We start from the raw sequence: 6,070 nt of genomic DNA on the forward strand, positions 1-6,070 counted from the left end.
CAGGTTGAATATCAGGACATATTAGTCAGTCCTCAAGATGGTTATACTTTTGGGCCTTCCACCATTGTACTGAATCTATTTGACTATGCACATACAGATTCAACCAGAGCCTGGCAGAATTCATGACCATTATCGCTTGCGTAGGGAGAGCTTGTAGCCTATTGGTAAGAAGCTGTGCTGCCAACCCAAAGACACGAAGTTCAAATACATCAGCTCTTCCATGAGAGAAAGAAGTACAACCTCTTCCCTGTGTGATTTACAGCCTCTAAAAACCTGAACAAAGGGTCAGCAAGGAGTTGGTTCTGAGTTGAAGGCACTTAACAACAGGAGCGACATAGCTTGTGTAGGAGCCCCAGTATGTGACCAAAATGCTTCACGGCTAACCTCAAGGTTAGCACAGCAGTTCAAATCAACTAGCAACTTCTCAAGAGAAAGATCACGCAGTGTGCTTTCATAATGATTTACAAAACCTTATGGGCAGCTCTACTCCCTCCTACAGCATCACTCTGAGTTGGAATTGATTCTATGGCAGTAGGTTTAGTTATAGATGACTGTGTAAACTCAGGAAGATGCTTCTGGGAGAAGGTAAACTCCACTCCCTGCACTCGATATTTCATAGGCTCCCATGTTAGTAAATGTCACTTCAGTATTTTAAGTTTTGCCAACATGATCTCTAAAGGCCTTGCTATCTGCCCTGGGTGGCCAAGAGCTTATGAACCCAGAGATCTGTCAAAGAGCTAGTTATACAGAAAAGGAAGACAGTGCATTCATGCAGCCTTGCGAATTACATTATTAAGTCGGCCCAGGGTATGGATGATGGCAGGTCCAAAAAGAAAATTAAAATCACCAAAATCTCCCCCATAGCTGTGAAGGGCCACAAAGGACTAGACTGATTATAAGGTTAGAAATTACATTTTCCAGTTCCCATCTGGAGGCATGTTTGTTTCTTGCTGTGTAAGTTTGCTCCTGAGTTCTTCAATGGACTGTTTTGAAAGGGTGCGATTGACTGAAACAAATGCCTCTGTCTTAAGGACTTAAAAAAAAAAATCACTGAAAACAATGTAGGGATATAAATGTCTGTGCCCACAGCCAAGATAAAAAATGCAAAGTCTGGGCCACCTTGCCTTTAATTTTCTAACTGCTGTTTTGTAAGGCTGTGTCATGCTTCTCAGTTCAAACACGCTTTGGCTCTTTATTATTCATGGACCTTTTTCTCAGTCAGTGGTGTTGAATAATAAAACAGCCCAGGATCAAATGGGCCAATTCTCCACGCCTGACACCAACTGCTACTGTTCGCTGGGCTCTGCCAAGCGTTGCCTCTGATAATGAGTGGGATTTGGTTAAACAGTAAATTAATGAATAATGAAATATCCAGGTTGATCAGTTAGAGAGCACGCTTGCTTTGCCCTGGGCTAAACGCTTGGGGCAGAAATTACTCTCAAACGGCACTTGCCTGGCTGCTGGTCTGGATAACTATTTTACAGCCTATTGCTTGACAGAATGCTAGGGAGGGGGGAAACCAGTGGGGAAGAGGCAAGGAAGGACAGAGTTATTAGCAGGAAAAAAAAAGAGGAAAAGAGGAGAGGAAGAATAACCTAGTTATCACCTTGTAGGTTTCTAAACTCATGTGTAAGAACAAAGTCACAAATATGATCTGGGGAAGTCAGAGTTCCAAAATTCCCAACACATGTTTAACATCAAGGAGAAGAGATGAATGAAAACAGTCTTCTATGTATGCCTGAGCACACATGTGATGTAAATGTAGAACAATTCAACCACAAACTCGAATTTCTGTATACATGTTAAGAGTGATGATGACATACAGAGAAGCCATCCAGTTGACAGGATCAACATATTAAGATTTCCTGCTGTGGTACTTAGACACATTCCTTTGTACAGATTTGAGAACACTAAAAATAGAAGGGTTGTATGGGTTTGTTTTTTGTTTTTTTTCTCCAAACGAACTATGTTAGGATAACTTTTACTGCTACTGAGATCCCAAGATGTATCCATCCACTTACCTCTCTAGGCATGTCACTTTTAAACTTTCATTTCATCCAAGAGTTTCAAATTGTTAGTCTCACACATGCATATGTAGTAGCTTTGCTAATTCAAGATCACCAAGTCTCTCCTTTATAGAAAACAAGCTTCGGAGCATTAAAAACCCACAGCTGAGAACCAGGAGAACAATATGTACTGGGGAAACATGCTGTTTCACTCTTGATATTTGTTTTGGAGATAAATTTCTTTAATTGGTTATCTCTGGAATATCTTATTCTTTCAAGTCTTTGAGCCTTGGAAAATGTGCTCAATACTGGCGGATGTTGCAGTTTTATGCACCAAAGCCTAAAACACTGTGCAACAAATTGATGAACATGCGGAGCATATTAAATTTTGCCAGGTTCTTTGAGTTTGTCTGGAGCTTAATTTTCAGGTGGAAGAGTGAAGTGCCTTCACAAAAGCGGTGAGAGAATTAGAATAATATATCTAGGAACCTAATTTAGGTTTTCACAGCTGCCAGTAAATCCAGAACAAGATTGAAGATAGGTAAACATGATCTTTCTGAGGAAGAGGTGATGTTGATGTCTTAAAATTTGCCCAAAGGGCAATAAAAAATGGGGAGGAAAGAAGCTTCAGGATACATAATTACTACATGAAGTTCCTCAGGGCCTAAAAACAGCAAGGTCTACTAGCTGTTCTTCCCCTACTTTCATCCTGTAATGTCATAAACCAAGATCAGCCTCTCCTCACTGGCACCCAGTCCCCCTAAAAGAGAGGGGGGAATATCTCTAATTGCCTTTATTACTTTCAGACACTGGCTACCAAACACAGATGTTCACTATTGAGAATTAAAGGAAGGGTAAAAGGTCACAGGGATGAGGATCTTTCTTTGGATTATTCAGTCCTATTGTCTTGAATGCCCCTTATCTTTGAAAAAGACAAGAATATTTAGACTGGACATAAAAGTGAATGAGTCACTCAGCAAGTCCACTTTGTTGAGAGGGAAAAGGAGAAGAAACAGTCTGTGAAACATCCGTAAAAAGAGTTAAATGTGCTCAAGTCTTGGCAGTCCCCTGTATTTTTGTATTTCTAGCCAAAAGAACTCAATCCTGTAAGAACTTCACAAGTCAAGGAAAACACCCAAGAGCATGTGTGTACATGCACCCACCCCTCATACACAATCACATCTCTCCAGTCCTTAACACATTAGACTTTCAAGTTTAAACACACACAATTGTGGTTGTTTTTATTTAGTCTACATGTAACACAAGTTCCAAACTGTAATATTGTGTATGCAAGTGTGTTAATTGTAATCCTTCCTCCTGTAAAAAATACTTCTCCCCTAGTCATCTAGTCCCCTAGCTGGAGAAGATTACAGACTATCTCGTGGACTGCCAAAAGAACAGATATGTCTTTGGGAGAAAGTGCAGCCAGAGTGTTCTTTGGAGGCAAAGATGAAGAAGCATTGTCTCACATGCTTTGGGCATCTTGTTAGGAAATGCTATTCCTTGGAGAGGAACATCATGCTTAGAAAGAGGCAGAAGGTAGGTGAAAGAAAGGAAGTCTCTCAATTTAATGGATTAACACAGTGACTTCAGCAATGGGCTTAAGTATGTTAGACATGATGAGGATGACACGTTAGGCATGGTTCAGATCTATATTATTCATAGGCTAACGAGGAGTTGTACTTTATGGCATCTAACAAGTCATCTAGTAAAACCATTGTCAAGGAGCATTTATATATATATATATATATATATATATATATATATATATATATATATAATCAATCACTTGCTCTGAAGTAGCACAGATATTTTGATGTAGAAATGTAGAATTTAGAGGGTTTTGTTGTTATTGGGGTCCAGCTAATGATTTGGCTAAGTTGGGGTTTTTATACTTGTTTTTGCATTGACTGAAATTTTCCCAGTAATTTTATACAACTTCTACCACTTCTTTCAGAAACTAGAATAAGCAGTCCATAGCTTCCCAGGAAAACCCACAACTGGATGGAAGTTGTCTAAAATCTTATTTCTTGAGAGTTAATACTACGAGTCTCATGCTCACCAATGACCACAGACCCTTCCATATAATTACATGCTTCCACGCCAAACCCTACCACCAAGTTGCTGGGCCTCTAATTGCATGTCTGGATGCCTAAGTCCCATCGCTCAACACTGGAAGGCTCAGCCTGGGGCTCTAGAACTTTTGACTGATGGAGATCCTCGTCCCACCCTACCTAGGAAATCCACCAGATTTGGATCCAATTTCCAGCTCTGATATAACCTGCAAGCCCAGTCTCAATCAACCTGCTTTTTCTTCTCTTTCCACATCTCTGGTCCTTCCTGGGTCAGCTTCTTTTCTCCAGCCATTTGATAAATACTTGTCCAACTGGGGACATTTGACTGTTACAGGTGACAAATTCTGACCCTCCTGTGTCCATGTGCCCTGACCATGCCCTCCTCCCATTTAACAAATGGCCCAGTGAACAAGCATCAGTTAAGGATACCTGACAGTCATATCCTTGAAACGTTTGCTAGTATCTCTGTGAACAGGCACGTTCAGGGCGCTAACTGGTCAAGTCACAGATGACTGTTGAAGCCGGCCCCCGTGCGGCCTGGGCATGTCACGCGTTGGCAAATTTATTGGCTAATACGTTGTTTAAAAAAAAAAAATTAAAGAGCTCCCCCCCCCCCCATTCCCTTTATGCAATGGCCTCTTTCAACAGCATGTGTGACTCCTACTGGAACCAGGACGCCTCTTTCCGGAGTCAACTCTAGAAGGCTGGAGCACTTGGGAAGAAAGAGAAATAACAGGGTGGTCAGGGGCCGACAGGTTATGTGCAAGTGGGCAAAAAATCGCCGCCTGACCTTCACTAGCTTGTGACCAGTGCGGAATGTGTTGAACTTGTGTGTCAAAACTGTTCCTGCAAGCTGAGCATAAATTGCTTGCAAAAGGGGGAGGAGGAAGGTTGGACACTCTGTAGTCTTGCAAACTCTGGGCCTGGACCCAAAGGTGCCCTCCAAAAAGCCTCAAGGGAGGAGGTTGTGCTAGCTGCGGGCTGGGGTGGCGCCCTGACCCCCGGGGCGCGTGCGCTCACTGACACCCTTCCCGGCAACCTTGCTACCGTTCCCAAATGCTCGCAGCACGCGCCGTGTGCTTCCCTCAGGCGCACGCTGAGACCGCGCACACTCCTGCTCGGTCTCCAGATTGCTGCTAACCACTGCTGCATGCTTCATAGAGGCCAGCGGGAGGAAGTCAAAGTGCACCAACACTTGACCCAAGAGGAAGAAGCGAGGAGAAGCTCGGCGCAAGAAAATGGACCTGGGGAGATACCTGACTGGCTTCATCCTAAAGCAGCAGACGGGATTATTGATGAGACCTGACTGCCAAGGAAGTGAAAAAGGAGCTCACCCCAAGCTATGAGAGACATCTACAGTTGCAAGAATGCTGTGTGTGGCGATATAAATCAATGTGAGGCTTGTGATAGGAAATAGAGGCAGCGTAAGTTTGCGATACAAGCAAGGAAACAAAGTGAAGGAAAAATGAGTGCACCGCCCCCTTCGTCTCTCCCATCCCCGCCCCGCCCCGCCCCGCCCCGAAAGTTCCCTCCTTCTCCACCTGGAGCCTCAGACTGTCGGGTGGAGTGACAAAAGGGAGGTGCACCCGCAACGCAGACCGGGTCTGTCCAGGTCTTCTCCAAGTTTAAAGGAGGCTCCTTAGAGAGCAGAGGAATACATGTAAATAAACAACTTGGAAGATTTATGGGTAGGAGTTCAATTTTATAGGACTGTATTTATAGACCCCGCTCTAGCTCACTTATAAATAGATTAATGGGAAGCTAAAATTAATGGACTTGTGAGCCGCAAGTTTCTCACCCTTCGTTGTGACAGGCAAGCGCTCTGAAGTCCAGGCGGAGAAGGCAGCACGTGCTAGGAAGACTTGAGCACCCTCAAGAAGGGACGGGACCCAGGACCCGAAGCATCACTGTGGTTGGCTCTAAACTCTGGTGCCATAGTCTCTAGGGAGGAGCCCCGGGGGGTCTGTTCTTTATAAATTAAGGCGTGGG

Source organism: Elephantulus edwardii, unplaced genomic scaffold (genome assembly GCF_000299155.1).
Source record: "Elephantulus edwardii isolate Elephantulus edwardi_28Jun2011 unplaced genomic scaffold, EleEdw1.0 scaffold00017, whole genome shotgun sequence".
Classification (NCBI taxonomy): Eukaryota; Metazoa; Chordata; class Mammalia; order Macroscelidea; family Macroscelididae; genus Elephantulus; species Elephantulus edwardii.